Here is a 15395-nt window from a genome sequence, read left to right on the forward strand (position 1 = left end):
AGGTCAAATTGGGTTGGGTTTTCCATCACTTGCAATCAAAATATTTCTACCTTATGCACAGGACAATTAAATAATGATCATAGGCATAGAAACAAGAGACCAAAGACTAGGTACTAGTGTCTGCTCCATGCCAACTAACTGGGACCTTCAGCCGGTCCTTATCCTCTCCTCTATGGGCCTCAGTCTCTAACATACAGAAAAGAAGTATAAAATTGGGCTTGGTGCCTTCTAAGATCTGTTTTAGATATAAGAATCTCTGAGTTCAACCCTCATCTTGATCCATTGCAAACTAGCTCTTGGTTTGCCATTTCTGTCAATGGCCCATCACACTCCCAGCCTCTGGATAGAAACTTTGAAGTCATCACTGTATCCATCTCCAACTCCATCTCTCCTCACCAACTCCAACTCCTCTCTCCTCATTATCTCCTACATCTGTTCTGTTACCAAGGCTTGTCAGTTCTTCTTTCTAAAGATCCCTTTTAATCTTTCCCTCCTTCCCATTTTTATGAACATTATTCATGTCCAGGCCTTCATCCACTTGCTACATCTCCCTATAGTTCCTAATCCCTTGAATCCATCTTCCTCATTCCTGCCAAATTAATATACTCAAACAGACTTTTAAAAATTACAGGAGCCCCACAATGGAAAAATGAAGTCTACACTGCTCAGGAGGCCTTCTGTGTGCTCCATTCATTGTAGCCATCCTGGCTTTTTAACATGGGTTACTTATAGCCTTGATTGAAACACAGAAAGAGGACTGTTTTTTTTGTTTGTTTGTTTGTTTTTTGTTTTTTTTGAGGGTATTTGGAAAGGACTTTTTCAGGAAATATTGGAGGCTCATATAGTAAATCTATTGCTGGGCCCAAGTTGTGGGGAATACATGTTGGTGAATGAAGCATGGCAGCCTTAGAGCTAACAACCTGGGGCTCCATGAGCACTGCGTCCTCTACACACTCCCTCAGATGAGTGTGCCCTGGAAAGTGTGTGGCACTTTTAGGTGTTAAATACACTTATTAAAGCAAGATATATCTTACATGTGCTCGACTCTGAAATGATGGGCATTTTAAACATTTGTGACTTTAACATAACCAAAACAGATATTGGTTAAGGTCTAACTGCTCTTCTTTTTTAAAGCATATGTTAATGTATCAAGTATATATTTTATTGGGACATTCTGTAGTAGGTAGCCGTGAAAAAAGTGACTGTTGACTTATTATCTTCTTGGAGTTATTGCTGGATTAAGAGGAGACATTCTCTGTTTTTTTTTTTCTTTCCTTATTTTTAATAACAGAAACCCTGGCCCATAAAGGCCTGTGTGCTCTGAGAGAATGTGCTGAGCCGGCCTTGTTTTTCTCCTGCTTCCCGTGACAGGGCGCTCCTCCCCACAGGACTTGCCAAGTCCTCATGCATGTTGAGCCAACATTTTGGATATGAGCTCATTACATGGGAAAAAGTGTTTAAACAACAGCTTAACATGCAAGTGTACTATGGGCTCTTTCCTGTCAATGTTTCAGTTCAAATTTCCTGAAGCTTGGAAAATTGCATGTATTTGTACAGTATCTCAGCATTCTCCCTCTGGCCTGAAGTGGGGCAGTTGGCTTCCTGCTGTAGACTAAACAAATGAATAAAAGATTCATGCCATGTATATAGTGTATCTACAGCTTTAGGCATTGTCTATTTTACTGACCGCCTTGTGGGTGTACTTATGTGTACAGTGGCCCATTGTGCTAATCCAGTGGTCAGAATAAGAATTAACATTCTTGAAAACCACTTCAGCTGGCCAATTTTGATTTCAGCTAGCAATCAAGTCAATTTGAACATCTAAAAGAACTAGATATAGTTATTTTCTTTATATTCATGGGGGAAGGAGGGGATCTAGAAGTGAATTAAGCTTCTTTGAGGAATTAGGGTTAGGAAAAAACAGGTAAGAGATGAGAAGAAGATAAGAATGACTTGGGAGGAGAGACTGGGGAGTTGAATGGTGAATGGGTAAAGATGGAACTTAATCTTCACTGCGTTGTCATGTCACAGACCAGGTATCAGTATCCACTGAGTACCCCCTTATTCTCTCTGGAGGAATATTTAGCCCAGAATGTTGTGAGTACCCCAGGCAGATGTTCATTATCTAATTGGTGCTTGAATAACTGAATTTAACTTTCTGTGTGTGTTGCCCTAACCTGAATCCCTTAGACATTGATAGTAGAACTGTGGAGAAGTATCCCTGGAGATAAGCCACAATCTCAAGAAGGCTGAAGAGTAGAGGAAGAAAATGGATAACAATCAGAAGTGATTTGATGATCAAGGCCGTATAAGCCATATTAAGTTTAATAGTAAATAATACATAGAGAGAAATTTCTTCCTCTGAGTCATATGTGTTTATCAGTTTTCTATAGATGTTGATTGCCTTTGCCATGTATAAAATTTTATGCTTTTATGAGACTTTTCTTAAAAATATCTCTTGGTCAAAGTTGAACAAGTAATGAGTTGCATTTAGGGGGTAAACAGTGGTTGCCCTTCAGAAGGCAGGTGTGAGCTCAGTAAAATGTAGATTCACAGGTGAAGAGTTTCTGAAAATGTGGGACTCTGGAATACACTATATGTCTTTCCTTTTCTCTTTACTTCCTCTTTCAACTTTCCAGTTTTCAACTGAGAAAAAAGCTTATCTTTTTTTGTGTGCGTGACTCTGAAGCAATGTTTACCACCAAGGGTAGGGGCAAGAGGTACACTCTCTTCTAAATAATTTGGGATTTTCCCAAATAACCTAAGGTGTGGGGCTCTTTGGGACTTAACACGGCTGACGCCTTTGTGGATGCATGCTGATGGGCTGAGTTTCCTCCTAGGTTATGGGGCATGCCTGGCATGGAAGGCACTCTAAATTCCCTGATGGTTATGGCCAGTGTGGTAGGAGAGAATTAGAATCCATGTCCTGATAGAAGAGACTTTCTACATAGAACTTCCCACCCCCTCAGATCTTGTCTTTCTTCCAAATCACATTTGTAATATCCCTACACACCTCAGAGACATTTTTCTTTTTATCCAGCCATACGTCATCTTGCTTGATAGACGTTTGCTCTTTTTTTCCCCTCCTCTCCAAAAAGGAAAGGAGAAACAAACAGCCAATATTAGGTGAACAGACTTCTTTCTGCCTTGTTTTATAGTTTTGTAAATCATAGTAAAACCTCACTTATTCAGATTTAAAGGTTGAAGGGCAGTTCAGGTTCATGAATAATCTCAAACATTGAAAATTATAAAAATAATGCATTGTTAAAAATATTATGTATTTACAACAGTATGAATTAGTGGCTGAGAAAGTGGCCTCACTACTCCCAGGTCAAGGTTGTTGCCGGCTTGCTCTAATGAATTGAGAAACACCATTTGTATTTAGTGTGTTTCTTGTTGGTTTGCAAATCTTTACTGCTAAAATGTTTGAAAACAGCTTATCTTCTTGAGTAGTTTGAATTCCTCTTATTTACATTATTACTGCATCATAAAATATTTTGCTGGCACAAACTTCAGACCGGTTTGTATCCAATTCGTGATTAACACATTATTCAGGATTGGATGAATCAGACCTTAGCCTAGATTTCCTATGGGAAGTTGCTAAGACTCCACCGAGGAATATTTAGGAGAAGGAGCAAAGCTGAGTCAAACCACTCAACAAATGTTTGTTGAGTCTTTCTCTTTTGTGCCCAAACAGGACTGGATGTGGTAAACTGGGGTAACATAAGTATAGCAGCTAAAAGCAAAACCAACCAGACAAAAAATACTCACATATTTTACAAATCACACTTAGGTCACAAGCACCTCTTCACCCCACACGTCTCTTAGTCAAATGGCCAAGAAAAAGTAAAGTAAAATGATTTGAGTTTCACTTCCTCTCTCTTATTCTGTCCAAATGCTGGAGATCAGAGGATAGACAAGAGAAGTGAGCGAGAAGAGAAACAAGATTTGAATAACCACAGAAACAATTGGCTTTTGGGTGAATTCTAAAGCAGACCACAGGAAAAGGAAACCATTAAAATATTTTTGTTTTATCCGTCTTTCTCTCTGTGTGTGTGAACCTTAATTTGAATCTCACTTTTTTCCCAAATACCATCTAGTTTCTCTTGGCGTGCATCTCTCTGCTCATAATTCCCTCCACATCTTGAATGAACTTCATGTTCACCTCTTTGAACATTATTTTCATTTGAAGTTCAATGCTTTTCTCTCAACTTAGCTGAAATTGCTACTGCTCATGAATTCATGTCCTGTACTCCAGCTTCCAATTTTTTGCCAGCCTTTGAGAAGTCAGTCATAACTTACAGATTCTGAACTACAGTCTTCCCTACCTTCTTACTTCTCTTTCTCATAGTTCAAGTTTTGGTCTATTCCTTTTACCCACTCTCTCTCTGGGCACACTGATATGGTTTGGCTGTGTCCCCACCCAAATGTCATCTTGAATTGCAGCTCCCATAATTTCCACATGTTGTGGGAGGGACCTGGTGGGAGCTAAGTGAATCATGGGGCCAGTTTTCCCATACTGTTCTCATGGTAGTGAATAAGTCTCATGAGATCTGATGGTTTTATAAGGCAAAACCCCTTTTGCTTGGCTGTCATTCTCTCTTGTCTGCTGCCATGTAAGATGTGCCATTCACCTTCTGCCATGATTGTAAGGCCTCCCCTGCCACGTGAAACTGTGAGTTCATTAAACCTCTTCTTCTTTATAAATTATCCAGTTTCAGGTGTGTCTTTATTGGCAGTGTGAAAATGGTCTAGTTCATACATGAAGGCTTTTTTTTTTTTGACTGTCCCTCTCTGAAAAGTACTCTGACCCAAAGGTGCCCCTATGCTCATCCAAAACCGTTGAAGTGAGAGAAATGAAGGCAAAGCGTCATTCAATATGGTATTATTTTTAGATGAGGACAGGAGATCCTGACTCATCCATAGAAAGTCAGTGTCATACCAAACCAAGTTCAGAGACTGTGGCTGCCGTAAACAGCTTTCAGCATAAAGGGACTGAGGATAGAGAAAATAAAGAAGGTAAACTCTTCCTACCACCCCTCTCTCCCATCTCCTCACTACTGCTCTTCCCTGCTGGTCAGGGTCTCTGAGGGTTTTGATGGGCAAAACTGTCATTTCTGCTGTTGAGAATACAACACAAGAAGCAGCCCGACCTTTGTTAATTTTGGTATCAGGATCAAGAATATTTTCCTGATGGATTCCTGTTTTCCTAGGAATTGCTTGAGAGCTGGGAGGCTGTGGTGGTGTCAACTGGTGATTTAATGAGGTGTGAGGGCCCCAATCTTTAACAGCTTCTCTTAAAATCACTCACAGCAGGTTCTGTGTGGTTCTCAGGCCTGTAATCCCAGTGCTTTGGGAGGTCAAGTTGGGAGAACCGTTTGAGGCCAGGAGTTCAAGACCAGCCTGGGCAACATAGTGAGACCCCATCCCTACAAAAAAATTTAAAAATCAGCAAAGTGTGGTTGTGCACACCTGGAGCCCCAGCTACTTGGGAGGCTGAGGTGGGAGGGTCAGTTGAGCTCAGGAGTTCGAGGCTGCAGTGAGCTATGATCACCACTGTACTCCAGTCTGGGTGACAGATAGAGACCCTGTCTCTAAAAATAAAATGAGAATTAAAACATCACTCACAGCAAGCATGTAGCAAAGCATGTGGTTAACATTACCATATAAACATATACATGTAGTAATTGGCAAAGCATGTGATTAAAATTATCATATAAGTCTACATTTTAAAAAGAATTGGCAAAGTTTGTGTTTAAACTGCATCACACCATCATTTGTAGAAGGAAGATGCTAAGAAAGTGCTGTACTTTGACACTGGGAAAATGCATTGTTTGAAAGGGGGAGATATTCTACATTTAATTTTACTGAGTTCGTTTAAGAAACTGTCTACATGGATTTGTATTGGTGGTATTGGCTGAGGGGTCGCTGGCAGATCATATCCACCACTTAAACACAGCTTCAACGGAGTGTCTGGTTACCTCCTCATGCTCCTCTCTCATTGCCTTCTCAAGCCCCTCTTAGTTAACAATTCCCAGGCTCCCACTGGTTGCTGCTGAGGTGCACAGGTGGATGCATCAGAATCGTAGGACTCAGAACTCAGAGTAGAGAAGGATTCTGGGATCTGTGGAGTCTTAAAACTCAGGAGTCGGCCTTCATCTTTGCTCCTGCTGCTGCTACTAGCTGACATTTATTTGATATTTCCCATCTGCTGGGAACTTTATATACTTTTCATCTGTAGTCCTTCCAACAGCCTTGAAAGGGAGATTTTCTCCTATTTTGTTGAGCTAAACTGGAGGGTCAGACAAGTTAAAACACATTTAATGTGGCACAGCGAGTTAGCAGCAGAGATCCCACAAAGATGTCTGACCACATACCTGACCCCTTTCCCTGCACCCACGTCTCCTTGATGATGGTGGACTGACCTGAAGAACGTACAAACCACTGCAATCATGAGATGACTATGACCAATTTTAGCCTTGTTTGATGTCCAATTCCATCTGATTATTCAGAGATAAACTCTCATTTCCCTTTGCAGGCACACAGGGCCATCCTGCAGCCCAAAACAACACTGCAAACTCCTATCCAATTTCCTGTTTCTATATCTTTTAGAGTAATTATGGCTCATCTTTCTGGGTTTTCCCATTGATATTTATGCTTTGTTGATTTTTCTACAGATGCGTTGGGGGCACATGTCCAAATTAAATAGCATTTTATTTTTTCCTGCCTCTTATTTTAAGTTCTCTTTGTCCTTTACTCTCCATGGGATTTGTACTATATTCCAATTAGTATCCTACACATTTAGGCTGTAGACTATTAGCTACACTTCCATATCACTAGACAAGCTCACGGCATTCAATTCTCTCTGTTATTTGATTTTGGACTCTTCGAAATTAGACCTTGATCATAGGTAATGCTTGGAGTCAACCATTGAAGACCACCTTTTACTTTCAACTTGAACACTTAATTCACCATTCTCACCAGCCCTCCAGGCCAAAAGGCTGGGTGTAATTGTCTATAGCTCATAAATAAGAAAGTCAAGGCCAGCAAGGTTGTGAGGCTTGCCCAGGCTCATGCAGTGATTATAACCATAATCAGGACTAAAAGCTTTTGACTATAAAAGATCAAAACCATTCATGCCCTAACTACATTTTATATAAAAATGATTGACAATTTTTTTTTTATTAAACTGCACTTTATTTGTTGGCATAAAACAGCTTTCAGGTTTTTAAGTGAGTTATGGTCACCTTGGAACGGCTCTGGGTGAGATACTGACATCGCTGAACTATGTTTTCAGCTTCTGGAGCTCCTACTTTCATTCCTTATCTTGGGTTTGGTCCCCACCTCCGTATTTCCCTGGTAGAGCAGAGTCTCTGGCTGCTCCTACCCTCCCCCTGCCAACTCCACCTTCTGGGTCCGAACTTGGAAACTCTGGCCTCTTGATGCTCCTCAAATCACAGCCTGACTATGGCGGTCTTTTGCCCCTCAAGTCAAAGGTCCAGCTTTTGGTGGATTTCTCAGTCTGGGGCATCTAAGCTCAAAGTTCCTTTAACAGAGAACAAAGCTTTTCATTCCTCAATCAGAGCTAAGATGCAAGCATGTGCTTGGGAGAGGTGACACTTTGATTTAGAGCCACATGAAAAGGTAAGTGACTGATGGCATATCTGCTCTTAAGCTGGTTTTAATGAGCATGGAGAAGGGAGGGCAAGGGCATGAGTATCTAGGGGGCTGGTACAGAATGGATGTCCCTGAGAGAGTGGAGGAGGGACCCAGGAAGCAGCTTGGGAATGCTCATCTCAGGGCTACTGGCAATGAATGGGCTTAAAAATGCTGCTGACTTCACAACTGCACTGAGTGTGGCCTCCCCGCCATGGGTTACCACTTTTCACCTTGATCCTTCTTCCCAAGAATTCTTGGCATCAATGTAAACAAATCAAGTCAATTATTTATCACCAGAAAGGGTGTGGGGAAATAGTGAAAATTAGTGCATCCCTTTGAAAAAATCTTGGCCTAGAGAATTTAGGCCAAGAGTCATAAAAATGTTCATGCCTTCTGAATCAGTAATCTTTCTTTTGGGAATCTAGCCTAAGGAAAGGATGCCAAATAGAGCAAATGTTATGTAATCTGTTCCACAGTGTAGGGGTACAAATACTAACCTGTTTCCTAGTTAGTCGCTTGAACTTCCAATGCCCTATTAGTAGGAAGTCTAATGATGACTTTTGAGGCCCACCTCTGTTGGTCAAGAATACTGGGAGCTTATTTAGTCCAAAGAGGGTCAGAGAAAGAAGATAATGAGATTCATCCACAGCGGATCTCCCAGTTTCCATTTCTGTTGCTTCTGCTGACAGCACCTGCTTCACTATTGAACATGGTGGGCCTGGGCATCCATGGCCACTGGCATCCTGGTCACTGCTAGGTCCAGCACAGGCTACAAGAGTCCTTTGAAACCTCAGAGCTCAGCTTATTAATAGCCTCCATATGCCAGCTGTGAGGCCTGTGTGGCCATGTTTAGTTGTCCTTTCTAGAGCAAGCATGCTGTACCAGGGTGGCTGGATCCAGAGTGGCTTCCAGCCTCAGCTGCATAGTGAGTGCAACCATGCCCCATGTTTCATCTGCATCATAGCCGGAGACTCCCTTTCTTCATCAGTCTTTGTCTCCAGGGCCATAATCTTTCTCAGTGATGGGATCTTGGGTGGTCATACCAGTACACCCCTCCTGGGTTTCTCTAACTTTGAACTGTGGGAGGAAGCTTCGAATATTAGTTTCTTCTCTCTTATGGCCTTGCTTTTAGACAATTTAACCATCTCCTTTTAGTCATCAGCTTTGCACTATGATGGCTCGCATCAAAGACAATTTTGTGACAATTTTGATAGAATTCGACTTTACCTGAACACCAGAATAATAGACACTTATTTCTCTGTTGTTGCATAACTAAGGCAATCACTCAGTGATATTTTATAGAGCAATAATAACAACAGCAGAAATCAGCTTCTCTACTTTAAAAACAAAAATAAAACATCTATATAGGCATGCAGATATTCATTGAAAATTTTTTATAGAAATCAAATGTGAGAAGACTCCAAAGATACAACATTAGGGGGACTGTAAAGTAAATTAGGATGTGTCTACTCAATGAGACAGCATGTGCTATTAAAATGATAATTATGAAGATTATGAGAAAACATGGGTGTTATCTCTCCTATTTTCTAAGCTTTTAAAAATTGTCAGGTTAAAATGAATAAAAGATTCTTAAAATTAATTCTTGACATGAAACTGTTGCCAACGGGACTTGCCGATGATTCATTTGGGAAAGTGAGGGAGAGAGAACTTAAGGATGACTTCTAAATGTTTGCATTCACCAATGGGGTGAAAATTGCTGCTGTTTGCTAAGATGAGGGAGAACATAGAGAGTCTAAGATAGACACCGGGAAACCAAGACCTTTGTCTATACTACATTTGAGAAACTTCTTAGACATCCATGTAGTGATATAGAGAAGTCAGTAGGATATATGAACTTGACCTTAGGGGACAGGTCAGATAAATCAAGACTAGAAATTTAAATTTTGAGAGCCATCAGTATGTAGATGGTATTTAAAGACATGAGACTGAATGAGCTGACTTACAAAGAGCATATAGATGGACAGTATAAGAAGATCTGGGACAGAGCCTAGAGTCATTCCAGAAGAGATCAGACAGAGAAAGACAAACAAGCAAAAAGGCCTGAGGCAATGCAGCCAGTGAGGTCAGAGGAAAAGGGGAGAAAGTGGTGTCATGGAAACTGGGAGAGGAGACAGCTTTAAGAAGGAGGGAGTGATCAACTATGTCAAATATTTTCAAAAGTTGAATAAGATGAAGACACAGTGGTGGCCACTGCATTTGGCAAAAGAGGTTATTCATGGCCTTGAAATGAACAGATTCAGGGGCGTGGAGAGAAGGAAGTTGACCAGAGTTGGCTGAGCTAAGAAAAGGAGGTAAGGAAGTGGAGCAGTGACTACAGACAATTCTTTGCAGGAAGGCGTGCTGTGAAAGAGTTGAGAAACAGGATTGTGTCTGGAGGGAGCTATAATGTGAGAGGATGTTTTTTTTGGAAAGTAGGCACCAGAACACATCTGACTTCTCATGGAAATGATCCAGGAGGGAGAGAGAAATTGATCATGTCGGGGAGAGAGGGGTTTATTGCAGGAGAAAAGTCTTTGGGAAGGGCAAGGGGATGGTATCCAGAGTATGAGTGGAGAGATTGGTTTTAATGAAATGGACATGCTTGCTCTGCAGATCCCTGGTGTCCGTATTAAGAATCCTGGCATACATACTAGGTGCTCAGTAACTCCTTGTTATTACAAGCATTAGTCTCCTTGAATCACTGAGAGGAATGACTGCTTGCTGGTCCATCTCATTGCTCAAAAGTCAGGCCTTGAATGAGGCATTGGCAATTAATATGGCCCAGACAAAGAAGAAAATGATGAAATGACAGAGAGGTCTGCCCTTCTCTCCTGTAGCCCCACTCAGACAGGCTATACACAAGGGGTGTTGATATGATATGCTTAAAAAATGAAAAGATCCCAGTAATTGAATAACTGATATAACTATCTTTAAGTTGAGCTCTTCAGAGCTCCTGAGAGCGGCCACCAGGGAAATGGGCAATGTGGAGAAAACTACAACCTCAAAACCTCTGCTATTGTGCAATCAGGATGAAAACCACTCGAACTGCCCAGAAGCGGTCATGTGGTTGAACCCTGAGGAGAAAAGCTCCTAACCAACTTGTTTAGCAACCTAAGAGAACACAAGTTATAGCTGTAGTTCCAGAAAGTACTGTATTTAAGCTGGGAAGTCAGAGCTTTTATCTACACGGAATGTTATCTTTTATCATTAGGCTTCACTGTTGAAATAGCGTAAGTAGATCTTCATTGCCAAATAGCTCATGAAGAAAATGTCTATATCTTCAAAAGCGTAGTTTAAAAAGAAGAATTTCTACAAAAAACCCCGAAATTTTCACTTGATTTCTTAATCAATAAAAAACCTAGGTAACCCAATACAAATTTAGAATTGAAACAAATGTGGATCAGGCAGGATTCTTAGTTGCAAACATCAGAAACCACTTCTAACAGATTTCTGCAGAAAAATAATTTGTTAAAAGAATAGTGGAATAGTGGAAATAACTCTGATGTCCATTTAAATAAAATATACTGTGATGTAGTGATACAATGAAATATATGACAATGAAAAAAGAACAAAACACCAATACAAACAACAACATGAATATATCCCACAGACGTAATATTGAATCAAAGAAGCTATGCAGCATGTACTGAGTATAAACTGTATATTTCCATCTATATAACGTTCAGAAAAAGGCAAAACAAACCTATGGTGCTGGTGTCAGGGTAGTGGTTACATTTTGGTGGTAGGAGTGGTAAAAGGGGATATGAGGAAGAATTTGGGGTGCTGGCTACATAGGTGTGCTCACTTTGGAAAATTCATTGACCTGTGTACTTTTTTTCTCTATCTATGTCTTCATCAAAGTCACACAGGAGAAATCAACCCGAGAGCTATTAGGTAGGTCAAAATGTCACCCAAGTGCTGGAAATGCAGATTTGGGATGTTAGATTCAAGCAGGCTTCTCAAACATGGCATAGAACTTGAATGAGCACATATCTGAGCCGCACTAGATGCTGTTGTTTGCTCTGTGGACCCTCTCCCTGGGTTACACACAAATCACAACCAGACATCCAATTATAAATGCGTGTGTTTGTTTTCTGTCTCCCCAGCTGGAATGTGAGCTCACTGCTGGAACACAGTAGGTACTCAACAAATATTTATTGAATGCAGTTGCCTTGTTCATAACTGAGCAGAATTCTCCTTCTCACGGATGTGTTCTTTCTTTAGATGTAGTAATCTCATCAGTCAGGTTCCAGTCAAATATTGCTGTCCTAGGAACACGTTTGTTATTTAAAGTGATTTCCTGTATTTCTTCTCTGATTCATTCTCATAAGGCAATCTAATTTCTTGAGGTTCCAAGTTCATAGCACAGGGGTCATCCCATGGTAACCCCTGCATACTCACAACAGGAACATGTAATATACTCATGAACATGCAGTTTGACACGAAAATGCACATTGGATGGAGCTGAGGGAAGTAGTAAGGAAAATGGTAAACTAAGAAACAGGAATCTGTCCATCAAAGAAGAGTGATGAGGTGATTTCCTTGACCCAGATGAGATTGCACAAACACCATCTGTGTTTATTGCTTCACTTTCCCTCCCATTGACACTATGTCATTCATTTTCAGGGCCTGCTGAAGAATTCAGCAGTGGAATCTTGCCCTCCTACTGCACTTCCTGTTGTTTAGAATGGTTTAGTAAAGAACTGACTGACTTCTCAGACGGAGAATCTCAGAGGGCGCTTATGCTACCAGCTTTAAGCCTCACCTCACCCTCCAAAACAAGGCCCTAGGCTCTGTGGCCTGTGTTAGCCTCTCAGAGCCTGCTCTGACCAGCACTGGTGGTGGTACCCTGGGATACTGACCAGGCTTTGGCACTCTTGTCTTATTCTGGGGCAAGAGAAAGTAAAGAGAGAATGGGTTGCCCTTCATAATTTTACTTAGACAGCCAGGAGTGGTGAGGCACGCCTGTAGTTTCAGATACTTGGGAGGCTGAGGTGAGAGGATCTCGTGAGCTCAGAGTTTGAATTCAGCCCAGGGAACATAGCAAGACTCCATCTCTAACAAAGCTCATTTAAATTTTGCTTAGAATCTTCACACTTCTACTAAAGCTGCCTCTCTTCCTCCCAGAGATGGGAAGTCAAATAATGATTCGACATGACCATTTTGTAAAATTTTGACCTACATTTCTCCATTTCATTCCTGAATGGGAGTAGATAAAAACTCAAAAGTCATCTCTATTCCGAGCTGAGTAAGAAGAAAAGAAACACCTGGGATGATTTTCTTCTGCCACCCTCCCTTGCTTATTTGCCCCTCTATTGCTTGCACATGATGCCTCAGTTCCTCTTTCTAGCTCCATCTCCCCTCTTCAGCAACCAAGCTACATTTCCAATGGCTGGAGAGACATTTTCACGGGGATCTACTAATGACATTTCAAACTCAATATAACTAAAACCATATTAATCATCTTTTATTCGATATCAAGTCTTTCTTCTGGTTTCTTTGTTTAGGTTAGTAACAGTATCATTCTTCTTTTCACCCAGACGCCAAATCACAGACCTCCATAGGCTCTTGTTGGTGAAGTCTTGCCAATCCTACCTCTAAGAATTTGATCCCTCTTTTCCATTATTATCTCCAACTTCCTAATTCAGACCCTTGTCACCTACCACCCATTCTAGCGTCCTTAAGAAGCAGTCAAGCATAGTGATTAAGGGTCAGTACCTGTGTCTAGATTAAAATACTACCTCTTCTGCTTTAGCTGTGTGAATTTGGGCAAGTTGTTTAATCACCCTAAGCCTCAATTTTATCATCTGTAAAGTGGGCTAATAATGTTTCTTGCTATGAGAATTAAATCAGATTATGTATATGAAGTGGTACCTGCAAAGTCCTCAGTACTGGTAGTGATTAGTACCACCTGTTCTCTCATCACTCCATTTCATTTGACTCACCACTGCTAGGTTTACCTTCAACAAGGCAGCTCTGATCACGTTTTAAAAATCCCCAGTGCCCCCAACTGGTATCGACCTAACACCTAACAGTCCCATTCTGGTATTCCAAGTTTTCCATAAGTCTTATGACCTTCTACTGCCTTAAATTTACCCTCTGTTCCAGTCAAATGGACCTCTTCCCTCTTCCCTCTTCCCCACATCCTCTCCACAGTATAGCCTTTGTGCATTTGCTTACATTATATCTTCTGCTTGATTCCCCCTCCCTGTCCTTCAAGGTCTAACTTGAATGGCTGCTCTCTGATGACTAAATGTCTTTTTCTCTTCTTTCAAAGTCTCTGCACATAATTGCTCCTGTCTAACATGATGACCTGCTTTCTTGCTGGTCCTGCATGTTCATCTTACCTCTCTAGCTGGAGGAACCTTCATTCAACTGCTTCAAGTTGCCACATGTCAGCATTAAGGTTGAAACATTCAAGCAGTCATTTCCCCTTCTGCCAACAAGATGCTAAAAAACCAATTTGAGCAAATTCTCCATTAAGCTACTTGGCTAGATCAATGTTTAATACACAAAGTCTTGCTCAAACAACAGCCAAAGCTGGAAAAAAATTGTGGCTATGAGACATGGAAAGGATCTAATTATTCTTCCTTAAGCAATGTTCTTAACCCCAGCCTGTTTCCCAGCTTCTGAGCACTCTGCTTGAGTGATTAGCAATGCAAGATTGCACACTGGCCTTACCTCATACAGGATGAGGTAGTTCAATCCAAATTTCTCAAATAGGTTTTATTTTAACATTTTTCTTCCCAGTATGTCTGTAAGAGCTGGAAAATCATTGAATAGTTTTTAAAGAAAATTTGTGCCTTTAGCAGCAACTGGATGCAAACATCAGTTCTCATTTAAAAAAATTTTTTTTCAGCTTTATTGGGGCATAACTGACGAATAGAAATTGTATATATTTAAGATATATGACTTCATGTTTTGATATATGTATATGTTGGAAAATGATCACCTCAATCGACCTAGTTGACTTATCTATCACCTCACATAGCTGCCTCTTTTCTTTTGTGTTGAGAACACTTAAGATCTACCCTGGTAGCAAATTTCAAGTCTACAATACAGTATTGTTAACTGTTGTTACAATGCTGTATGTTAGGTCTCCAGAAGTAACTCCTCTTGCATGGCTGAAGCTTTGTACCCTTTGACCAACATCTCCTCATTTCCTGTATACCCCAGCCCCGACAACCACCATTCTACTCTGTGCTTCTATGAGATTAACTATTTTAGATTCCACATATACACGAGATCAGGCAGTATTTGTCTTGCTGTGACTGGTTTATCTCACTTAGCATAATGTTCTCCAGGTTTGTCCACATTGTCACAAATGGAAGGATTTCCGTTTTCAAATATCAGTTCTCTTCAAACTCTTTGAGTACCCTGAGAAAGTTTTTGGTTTCCAATGGCTGCTCATTTCAGAAACTATGCTGCTTTCTAAAATCTCATTCAGCAATAGTTTCCTCCAGACACTGGCCCCAGACCAGAGAGTGTGGGAGGAAAGCCATGAATCCTTACAGAAAGCTATGCTTTAAAAGTCTCAGGTTAAATTCCATTTTGAAAAGTTTTAGCACAACTTCCCTTCTCCCTAGAGCTGAACTTCACTTCCTGCTATTTTTTACTCAGTTCAAGAGTATTTTTTTAAACGACCTGTCTCCTTATAAGTTTTAAATATGTTAATTAATAGGATATCGCTAGTTTAAATTGTAATATAAATTCAGAAAATATTTTATAAATAGGCC

This window comes from Macaca mulatta, chromosome 13 (assembly GCF_049350105.2).
Source record: "Macaca mulatta isolate MMU2019108-1 chromosome 13, T2T-MMU8v2.0, whole genome shotgun sequence".
In the NCBI taxonomy this organism is placed as follows: domain Eukaryota; kingdom Metazoa; phylum Chordata; class Mammalia; order Primates; family Cercopithecidae; genus Macaca; species Macaca mulatta.